This window comes from Heterodontus francisci, chromosome 2 (genome assembly GCF_036365525.1).
Source record: "Heterodontus francisci isolate sHetFra1 chromosome 2, sHetFra1.hap1, whole genome shotgun sequence".
In the NCBI taxonomy this organism is placed as follows: Eukaryota; Metazoa; Chordata; class Chondrichthyes; order Heterodontiformes; family Heterodontidae; genus Heterodontus; species Heterodontus francisci.
The window spans coordinates 24,767,198-24,779,414 of record NC_090372.1 but is presented as its reverse complement, the minus strand read 5'-3'; positions in this window follow the sequence as shown (position 1 = coordinate 24,779,414).

Below are 12,217 nucleotides of genomic sequence, written 5' to 3'. Positions count from 1 at the left end.
CATTGCCGGCAGGCCGTCCCGAGTATTTAAATGAGCTGCCGCATGGTAGATCGCGGTGGCTCTGTGGTGTGCGGGTTGCCATTTTTGTCGCCCACAGCTGGGAGCGATGGCGGGCTCTTAAAATCCAGCCCACGTAGATTTCCAGCACCAAGTGACTGGACAGCAACCAGGAGAGACGAATGTGTTTCATCCCGAAATGACAACACTGAGGCTCATTGCAATACTCCCTGTGATGTTTAACTAACTCAGCACAGAACAGGGATGGAACCTAAGATCTTTGTTGTTCAGTATTACACCTGGTGCTTGATTTATTTCACTCTAACTGTCTGATGTTTGATTCTTTGCATTGTTATCGTCTGCACATGGTACGGACAGCATAATGAGCAGATAGTTTTCCTGTTCTTTTGCAATGGAACAAGAAAATCAGCTAGCTATCTTGCCGTGGGACATTTTTATACATTAAAGGCAGCATATAAATGCAAGTTGTTGTTGTACGCATCGCGTAGGGAAACAGCATTTGTTGATGGGTTGCAGGCATGTATTGGATTTCTGTTGTCTTTGGGCCTGTGTCTACCCTTATGAATGTCCAACTCATGCCCCTACCAGCCACAAACCCTCTCTGTAACAGAGTCTTGGGTACTATAGCATAGGGGTTATGTTACTGAACTACAACTCCAGACAGCATGAGTTCAAATTCCAGCGTTGCAGTTTGAGTTCAATTTAAAAAGTGGTGGCGTCTGTATAAGTGACCACGTGGCTGATGAATTGTCAGAAAAATCCAACTGGTTCACTAATGTCCTTTAGGGAAAGGAAACCTGCAGTCCTTATCCAGTCTCCCACCCCAACATGGCTGACTCTTAATTGCACTCTGAAAGTGGATGAGCAAACCACTTAGTTGTATCAACACCTTCTCAAGGCAACCAGGGATGGGCAATAAATGCCAGCCTTGCCAGTGATGCCAACATCCCAATAAAAAAATTTCAAATGCCATAGGTGCCTGCAACACACTCCTCTTCTTCTATGTGATGATTACAACAACCACAACTTGCATTTATATGGCACTTTTAATGTCCCAAGTCAAGATGTTGTAAGAATTTTTTTTCTAAATGCCATAATCATAAGTATCAAGAAGAGCAGGCACTGATCACAAGAAATCAATCACATAAAGTTGTTCAGTTGCCATTATAAAATAAGAGGTCCATGCTCTACTAGTTTATAAGTATCTTAACTTTAACATGAGATTATTTTCCTTATAGTCATACTCACAATACGTAATTTTGATAGGACATATGTAAGAATGCCAGTGTTACTTTTAACAATGATATTGAGTCGATAGGGTCTAATTTTTATGTGATTTTTCCCCATTGTTTTAATAATTAATGGGGAATTAATGAGATTTCACCTACAGCAAATCACTGGGAGACATATAACAGTGCTTGGCACCTCACACATTAATTGTGATGATCCCTACTTGGTGTTTTAATCCATTCAGTTTTCCTGTAAAGATAAATATAATTCTTATCTATTGTCTCAATTCTCTTATTTCCTCTTGTGTGCTGCCTCTTTCACTGATTTTTCATCACATGACAAGAAAGGAAAACAAATATGTCTAGTCTATTAAATCAAGTATTAGAGATCAAATTTTGAGGATAACTTTTGCTCCATTGCTGTTTACTGACTGTTAAAGTGTGTTGTCAATGTTGCTGCTCATTTTTTGTAACTAAATGTAAAAACAGCAATAATGTACAGAAAGCAACATTTATTTATGTAATGACATTATTAAGTTTCAACATATGTGATATCCTTAATACTTTGCTTTTGTTTTTACTATTAAACATTTTTTTGGGGGGGGGGGGGTGGATTTTAGCAAAAAAGCACTTGCAGGTCAAGTATAGGCTGATACGTACCCGAAGCTACCCGTTACTCTGCTCCAACAATCTGCCTTAAAGCCAACTTTATTAAAATATCCACTGCTTTGACAGAGAGATCTTTGGCAACTCATATCTATGACTGTTGAACCACTGTTCCCTGCCAGCTCCCCACTTCCCTTTAGGAGAGCAACAGGATTTTTGCACCTTGTTGTTCCAATTTAGAGGTTATTGTAATAACCATTGTATCTGAGGCCCTTTGCAAGTTTTTAAACTATATTTTGTCTTCAGTACAAGTCAATATTATGTGTCGTTGCACAGTGTCAAGACCTAGGCCGGAATTTTACCTTCAGCGGACGGGAGCCGTCCACTGACTGAAAAGTCGGTGGTGAACCCGCCTCCGCCTGGCCTGGGGATCCGGACCACATTTTGCAGTCCCCAGGCCTTTAATTGATCTGAGGTGGGAGTTGCACCTCATTGAGGCAGGAAGTTCCGCCTCAAGGAGCTGCCAGCAGCTCTCTGTCCCAGCAGCGCCACCGGGATCAGTGGCCACTGCTGGGACTGCAACCCATCTGAAGATGGAAGATATCGGGGAGCCCCAGAGAACTGGTAAGTTTTTGGCACCTCATCGGTGGCAATCAGATGGGTCCGGCGAGGCAAGGGTGGTCGATTGGGGGGAAGGGGGGGTTGTTTTCAGCGTTGGGGGTGTTTGGGGCATCAGGGGCAGCCCTCTGCCGGCACAGGGTGCCTGATCTGGAGGGTTCCCCACTGCCGCCACCCCCCCCCCCAGGCCATCAGAAAGCCACCTACTTTTAATAGGCGGCTTTTCCCAGGCCTGGGCCGCCTGCCAGCCAAGGGTAAAATCCCCGTGGAAGCGGGCGGAGGCTCTTCAGTGGTCTTTAACTGGCCACTTAAGGGCCTTGATTGGCCTGGGGTGGGCGGGCCATTTTTTGCCGCCACCCTGCGTAAAGTGGCTGTGGAGGCAGGAGTGGGTTGGGAAGGGCCCCCTGAGCCTCCCGCTCCATTTTACCCCTCCAGCTCCCGCGCCACCATCCCGTTGTTTGGTGGGGGGGCGGTGTAAAATTCTGGCCCTAGTGTCATTTTCAGGAGACACAAGGTTACAGGGTGTGAGGAAAGCACAATAATGGAATTCAGTCCACGTTGTAAAGTCATACATTCTGTCCTTATTTTTATATTTTGATGATAAGTTCCTATGTCTACATCTTTAAATGGAAACAACCATTGAGACATTAAAGTAAGGCCCCATTTGCCCTCTCGTGTAGATTTAAATGATCCCACGGCACTATTTCAAAGAAGAGCAGGGTGGGCCTCCCCTGGTGTCCGGGCCGACATTTATCCCCCAAACAACATCACTAAAACAGATGATCTGGTCATTATTGCATTGCTGTTTATGGGAGCTTGCTGTGCACAAATTGGCTGCTGTGTTTCCTACATTACAACAGTGACCACACTTCAAAAGTATTTTATTGCCTGTGAGGCACTTTGGGACGTCCTGAGATTGTGAAAGGTGTAAGCACTTACTTTGCTTTTCTTATGTAAACTTGTCATGTTGTCTACCCTACCAGCTGTGATGGTGCTGTAGTTCCCATTATAAATGTGGACAAAGGAACTTATAATGGAAAAAAGATGACAGGAGGTTGGTGCAAATGTAAGATTTTTAATATAGATTTTTACAGATATATGCAACAATTGTTTTTCTGAAGCTTGAGAAGACAATTTCTATTCAAAATCAAAATTTTGGAACATCTTCAATGCAATGCTGTTTACATTATTGGTTGTAATATTCCCTTATTTAGAATTACTGGAAGAAAATTTTCCTTACTATCTTTCAGATAGTGTGGATCTGTCAGGAAAACATGTCAAATAGTTGGTTTCTCCAATCAATGAATATGTTTTAGAATGTTCTAGAATGAAGGAGTCCTTCATGTTCTGCCATTTTGGAGTGTGCACTAATTATTGTTTTATAATTCCTAAACATTGAAAAATCTAGTTTAAAAAAATCTTCAATAAAATATTTGTACATATTTTATCAGAACCTCTGGTAATTGCTCCTAAGAATATCTATGCAAGTAACACACATCCACAAACCTCAATAAGAGACTTGAGATATACAGTTATTGGCTTGAAAATGAGGGTAAATTCTAGGGCCTCTTTCTTTAATAGTGCTGTCGTATTGTGCATTGCACTCATTGAGTTCAAGTCCCTCTCCAGAGAGTTTAGCATAAAATCTGGGCTGATGTTCCAAGTGCAGTTAGTGCTGCACTGTTGAAGGTGCCATCTTTTGGATGAGACGTTAAAACGAGGCCCCATCGGTTCTCTCAGGTGGATGTGAAAAATCCCATACCGCTATTCGAAAAAAGGTAGGGGAGTTCTCCCCAATGCCAATAGTTATCCCGATACCAACATATAAAAACAGATTATCTTATCATTATCACATTATCTGTTTGTGGGATTTTACTGTGTACAATTGGTTTCTGCATTTCCCTATGTCACAAGGGCGACACTTCAAAGATACTTAATTGGTTGTAAAGCACCTTGGGACACCCTGAGTTCATGAAAGGCGCTATATAAATACAAGTCTTTATTGAATCAAGTGAGCTTCAGCCTACTGGCATAGGCCTGGGAGGGGGCTGACTGTTTTGGCCTTCAAATAATTGGGGCAGACAAGTATCTAGTGGGGCTTCACTGACCTGGATAGCATAAAATTACCCTGTAACTTGTATGAGTTTTGTCTTTGTATTGTATTGATTGAAGCTTGCAGCATCATCACCTGACAGGGTGGGACGGGATGTTTCAAACATTATACTCAAAAAACCTCAGTGCTTCCAGTATTCAAGCAGTCGATAACACTGCTCTTAGAATACCTTTGGTCAATTTTAACTTTCGATTGGTGGAATGTGCCAGTATTCTGCCCATTACCGGGGGTTTGGGGGACGGGATGAGGGGACTGGAACCATTTTGAGGCCTTGCCCTACTTTAAATGGTATCAGTGAATTGCACTGCACCAAACCGGGCATCTGGTTGTAGCTCACTGGAATCAAGGTAGCCCAATATTTGATGCCACGGATGCCATCATACTGGTATGGTGGAGTAAATCCAGGGAGGTGGCAATGATCACGGGGAATGATTATTTTTGTGCAATATGGGATGACTTTTGTGCTGCAGTAGTAAGAATAAAGATCATTTAAAACTTAGCTCTCCGGGGCTTCTTTGATTCCAGTTTGCAATGCCGAAAATGGCAATTGGGGTCCTACGTAAGTAATAAGGCCCCGATTTGTATATTAAAAGGGCCTGACCACCTGAAACAGGCAGAAGCTTCAGTCTAAACCATAGGCCCCTGTGAAATGGTCAGTGGGCTGATCTAGGGTTTGCCAACCCTCCAGAATTGTTCTCAAGCCTCCAGAAATGGAAGATTAATCTCCAGAACACTGCTGTAAGTAACCTGGGGGGAAATAAATCATTAGGACATTAAAAAAACAATTATGTTACTTCCTTTTTCTTTGAACATTTTCATTTATTAATTGTAAAAGTATTGGAGATGGTGGGACAGAAGGCAATGTCACATTAATCCAATTGGGTAACATAGGGCTGAATTTTAGTTCTGGGGTAGGGACCCTGACACCGGGTACATTTCCAGATCCCAATCCCACATTGTGTAGCGCCTGATGCCTGACTCGATTTTTTTACAAGCTGACCAATTAGTGGCCAGGGAGTGTGCTTGACGTCACATTAAGGACAGAGGGCAGGCTCCTGAGGCTGAAGGCCCAACAGAAAGCTCTCCAGCAGACACATATTGGCAGCCCCACCGCCAGAGGTGGGAGCTGCCGATGTATGTAGGTGCCCCAAGATGAAGGCACTCTCTGAAGACAGTTTGAAAAGGTTCGATTAAAACGGGCCACAGCTGCCACACTGGTACTGTGGAGGGAGAACCTCGCCAGTGGGTGGCCTGTGGCAGCAATTGTGGCCATCTCCCGATTGTGGCCATTGTGGGAGGGTGGAGGGGGGGGGGGGGGGGGGGGTTGTCAAAAAATGGTTGCTGGACCGCTGGCACCCAGTCTGCTGCCAGGAGGCCACTTCCATCCCTGGGTTGTGTTTCAGCCTCAGTGGGGGGCTGGTATGCTGAATGAAAAATCCAGGGTCCTCAACTGTGTCTGACCATTTCCCGCACATCTGCCCTCACCTCTTCCCCTCCCTCCCAGAACTAGGACAGGGTTCCCCTTGTCCTCACTTTCCACCCCACCAGCCTTCGCATCCAAAGGATCATCCTCTGCCATTTCCGCCACCTCCAGTGTGAGCCACCACCAAACACATCTTCCCCTCCCCTGTCAGCTTTCCAAAGAGATCGTTCCCTCTGCGACACCCTGGTCCACTCCTCCATTACCCCTGACAACTCATCCCCTTCCCACGGCACCTTCCCATGCAATCACAAGAGGTGTAATACCTGCCCTTCTACCTCCTCTCTCCTCACCAAGCAAGGCCCCAAACACTCCTGAAGCAGCGATTTATTTGTACTTCTTTCAATTTAGTATACTGTATTTGCGGCTCACAATGCAGTGGTCTCTACATTGGGGAGACCAAACGCAGATTGGGTGACTGCTTTGTGGAACATCTCTGCTCAGTCCGCAAGCATGACCCCGAGCTTCCGATCTCTTGCCATTTCAATTCACCACCCTACACTCATGCCCACATTTCTGTCCTTGGTCTGCTGCAGTGTTCCAGTGAACATCAACGCAAGTTCGAAGAACAGCGCCTCATCTTCCGATTTGGCACTCTACAGCCTTCCGGACTCAACATTGAGTTCAACAATTTGAGAGCATAACTGACCATTTTTTATTATTTTATTTTTTTACCATGTGCCTTCCTTAAACTTGTTTTTTCATGATTGTGCTTTTGGACAGAGTTGTTCATTATTCTGTCATTAATATCCTCTCTGGACTAACGCTTCATCTTTCACCACAACCATTAGCACTCCCTTTGCCTTTGTCCCATGACATGTTTGTTATATAATCTCTCCTACCCTCTGCCCTATCACACACCTTCCCTTTTGTTCTCTTTCCCCCGCTCCCCCGACCCTTCACTTCCTTAAAACCTATTACATTTCTAACCTTTGCCAGTTCTGATGAAAGGTCACAGACCTGAAATGTTAACTCTGCTTCTCTCTTCACAGATGCTGCCAGACCTGCTGAGTATTTCCAGCACATTCTGTTTTTATTTCAGATTTCCAGCAGCTGCAGTATTTTGCTTTTATTAGAGTTCCAATTGTAATGTAACATCTAATTGTCCAAGAAACATCTATCTTTTAAACCTTGATTAACCTTTGCAATTGATTAAACGGTTAACGAAATTTGTGCAATATTCAAAACAATGTTACAAAATAATGTTGAATTAATTTCTGTTATCTTCCTGTTGATGGAGCTGGATTATTTTGTTCCCTTTGCATCTTTGACTATAACATATCAAATATTTAGTGATACAACATCGGGGTGGAAAAATAAAAGATCTCTGCGTGGGCAGATTGAATGTTATTTTAGTGAGGTAATCATAAAAATTCATAAATACTTTAAATAAATAGCTTCAAATACTGTGAAGTCACATGTGTGCGAATAGGCTGCTGATGTTCATTTGTCAAGGCCCACACATGAATAATTATCACTTGTGCAAAGGTACCTGAGGGCGATAGGTGCCTGTCATATCTTTCTTGACAAACATTACTCATGTGTATAACATGTAGGATGATTAAAGAGACTGGTTTAATCTGGTTTCTTTTACACACATGAATACATACGAATAGTCACCAGATGGCACTATTACACTCTTCCCTCCTTAATGAAAAAGTTAAAATACAACTGGTTTAGGTATGAAATATGACAATAATTGTGTCCTTTGACAATAATTTCAGTGCATGACTTAGTTGTCTCTTTTTAATACACATACCACATCAGCAATATGTTCAATTTCCACACAATCTTAACACATTTTTTGTTTCCCGTTGTTTACAAATTAAACTTAACCACCGGTTTCCTATTCCTAAGTGGATACCTTCTATCCTGACCCAACCTTTTAAAACTTGTGGATAAGCCTTGACCCATCTTGGACTGAGTCTAAGGAGAACTTCTCTCCAGCAAAGGTTGATTTTGATTTTGACCTTGACCTGCAATTGAAATTTTCACTTCATCAGATACGTCTGTCTGATTCTGACTTGGATCTGAACTCTGACTTTTTCTTGCGCTAGTTTCTGGCATGACTTGTGTTGGAGTAACTATTGGTGCTCGACACCTCTCCAAACCATCTGATTTATCAGATTCATTTGATTATTTCCAACTTGCTTCTTTTTTGTAAACCTCTGAAGATAAAATATGATCACTATCAAACCATCTTGACTAAATATGTGCGACTTTTCCTGGTAGCCACTTCAACCATTTGTGATGATGATTCTTCACCCTAAACCTCTGGTTCAACTTCAGATTTCTTTCTCTCACTCTACCCCTATCATAACTCTCTTTCTGTCTTGATTGTGCCCCCATGCTTCCAGATGCTAGCTCTAGGCTGCAGGCCACTTCCTTCCTCTTGGCCTTTCAGTCTGTCTGAAGAAGCAAAGCAGGCCGCAAGGCGTGACAGTACGACGTCGGAGTGAGTGGTCGAGAGGAGGGAAGCGGCCTGCAGCGTAGAGCTAGTATCTGGAGGGATGTGGGGTGGGGGAGCGGCCGGAGAGCAGGGATGGAGGGGGGGGGGAGTAAGCAGCCGGAGAGTGGGATGGCACTGAAACCTCACAGAATTACGGAGGGTGTGCAGCACTGTCAGAGGTGCTATCCTTCTGATGAGACTTTAAACAGCACAATGTTCTCCGAGTATCAAATATGCCCATTGTGTGCTGCCATGGGTTGAAGTTGTTTTTCTGTGATAAATTGAGCAGTGCCACCTTTAATCCTGGCAGCTGCCTGAACATCACAGACAGAGACATTTCAGTGGAACAGGCTGCATTTGTGCATGTGCTAGTACAGCGCCACCTACTGGTCGCATTGTCAGCAAACGCAGCCTTTCCAATATGCAAAGTCCAGAAGTCTGGTTTCAGCAGAGCCACCCAGGCATTTCATTTTTTCCAGGTGTTAGCAGCTGCCATGCACATTTGCATCCTCAGCATCACTGACTCCTTGTTTACGATCCGAAAGTCTGGGAGGGTGAAACTCATTGTTCTTCAGGTGTTACATCCCTGCAGCCTCTGTTTTACAAAAATAGTTGATCTGTGTTCTCTGTTGTCCTGGTCGGCAAGATTTCTGACTTGTCTTTAAGCAGAATGGATGTGAGGTCACCTGACTTCTCTGACTCCATCTTAAACTTTTAAAAATTATAGTTTAAAAAACATAATCATGTTACAAAGTCCAGCATTCATAATTAGTGAATCAGTTGGGCTTTTACAACAATCTGGCAGTTTCATGGTCACTTTTACTGATACCAGCTATTTTATTTTTAGATTCATATGACCAAAGCGCTTTGCAACAAATGTAGTACTTTTGAAGTGTAGTCACTATTGTAATCTAGGAAACGTGGCAGCCAATTTATCTATAGCAAACTCCCTGAAACAGCAATGTGTTTTTTTTAAATGATGTTGGTTGAGGGATAAATATTGAACAAAGAATTCAAGGCTCCAGTAGCTATGGTGGCACAACATGTGTAATGGAAGGGGAATGGAGTGGGGTGATGTGGGGAGGGGGAACTATTAACCTAATCTGTCCAGCCTGAAGCCAAGGGGATCTGGTCAGTTCTCCATTTTAAACCCTGTCCATTTTGCTTTCCATGGACTTCAATGCAAACTAAAATTGAACATGGCTGTAAAATGGAAAGCTGATCTGATTCCGTTAGTTGCCCAATGGCTGGGTTAGGTTATAATTACCAATTAGGAGTTCCATGCCCACTGAGGGTTAAGAGGTGGGTTCGCAATCGTACCTTTGCCAACTTGGAGGCACTGAGGGGAAAATCTATTAGAGAAGGATTGATGAAGAGGTTATCCCAGGCTTCTCCTGTTCCTCTTCCTCAGTGACCTGGTATAGTTTGGCATTGACAGAAGCTCGGGAAGAGGTTGTTTGGTGTTATGAGATATCGCACATGGTACAGGGGTTCGGCTGTGCTTTCATTGGTGAGTCAGAAGGTTGTAGATTGAAGCCACAGTACAGCAGTGGCTGGGATCAAGCAAGGATCGGGGTAGGAGAGGAGTGGGGAGCGTTGAAGTCATGATGGTGGAAAGTAGTGGCCCACTTGGTGTTAATGTGGAACAAGGAGGAACACTCCTCATTCAGGCTCCACATTCATATATGTCAGTTATTTACACCATAGGAGGAGGCCATTCGGCCCATTGAGTCCATGCTGGCTCTCCAATTCAGTCAGTCCCACTGCCCAGCTCGATCCCCGTAGCCCTGCAAGTTTATTTCTTTCAAGTGACCATCCAATTTTCTTTTGAAATCATTGATTGTCTCCTCTTCCACCATCCTTGTGGGCAGCGAGTTCCAGGTCGTTACCATTCGCTGAGTAAAAAGGTTCTACCTCATATTTTCCCTGCATCTCTTGCCCAAAACCTTCAATCTGTGCTCCCTAGTCCTTGTACCATCAGTTAATGGGAACAGTTTTCCCTTGTCTAACTTATATAAGCCTGTCATAAACTTGTGCACCTCTATCAAATCTCCTCTCAATCTCCTTTGCTCCAGGCAGAATAAGCCCAGCTTTTCCAATTTAATCTGGTAATTAAAATCCCCCATCCCTGGAACCTTTCTGGTAAATCTCCTCTGCACCCTCTCAAGGACCCTCACATCTTTCCTAAAGTGTGATGACCAAAATTAGATGCAGTACTGTGCTTGTGGCCTAACCAGAGCTTTATAAAGGTTCAGCATAACTTCCCTGTTTTTGTATTCTATGGCCCAATTTATGAAGTCCAAGATCCCATATGCTTTACTAATCACTCTCTCAATATGTCCTGCCACCTTCAAAGATCGAGGCACATGCACCCCCAGGTCCCTCTGTTTCTGCACACTCTTTAGAACTGTGCCATTAAGTCTATATTGCCTCTTCTTATCCCTTCAGCCAAAATGCATCACCTCATATTTGTCTGTATTAAATTCCATTTGCCACTTGTCTGCCCATTCTGCTAGCCTATCTATGTCCTGTTGCAGCTGGTTCGTATTATCCTCACTGTTTGTCACTCCTCCAAGTTTGGTATCATGGGAAATTTTGAAATTCTACTCTGTATTCCAAGATCTAAGTCATTTATATATTGCTAAAAAAGTAGTGGTCCTAGTACTAACCTTTGGGGAACACCATTGTTTTTCAGACTGGAGGATGGTAGACAATCATTTACTGTGATTCGCTGTTTCCTGTTAATAAGCCAATTTTTTATCCAGTTGGACACTGACCGTCCCATTCCATGAGCACCAATTTTGTTAACCAGCCTTTTATGTGGTACTTTATCAAACACTTTCTTAAAATCCATATGAACAACATCCACCGTATTCCCTTCATCAACCTTCTCTGTTACCTCATCAAAAAATTCAATTAGATTAGTCAGGCATGATCTGCCTTTTACAAATTCATGTTCACTATCCTTAATTAACACAAACCTGTCCAAGTGCCTGTTGATGTTTTCCCTGATTATTGTTTCTAAAACTGTACCCACCACTGATGTTAAACTGACTGGCCTGTAGTTGCTAGGAATGACCTTACACCCTTTCTTGAATAAAGGTGTCACATTTACCACTCTCCAATCCTCTGGCACTTCCCCTGTATCTAGGGAAGATTGGAAGATTATGGCAAGCCCTTCCGCTAGCTCCACTCCCACTTCATTTAGCAACCTGGGCAGCAAGCCATCCGGACCAGGTGACATATCAACCTTAAGCATACTTAGGTTTTCCAGTAGCTCCTCACTGTCAATTTTTACCCTGTCCATTGCCTTTACTCTCTCCACTTTTATTGATATTTTGTCAGATTCCTCTTTTTTAGTAAATGCTGATACAAAGTACTCAATTAAGTATTCCAGCTTTGCTGTGCCTCTAAGCATACATTACCCTCTTTGTCCCGAATAGGCCCCACTCCACCTCTTACTACCTGCTTACTATAAACGTCTGTATTTTTAAAAATCCTACCTTTTGGTCTGTACTGGTCGCTTTAAGGACTGCTTGTTAGCTCGTATGTAGGCAACATTTTCCTGAATGCAGCTGATGCTGGAAACTCAATATTAAACAGTGTACTTCAAGCAGGCGTTAAGCCCCATATTTGCCTCGGAAAAGGGCCTAACGCTCATTATGGACATCAGTTTGGTTTAAATAACTTTTAAATAACATGAG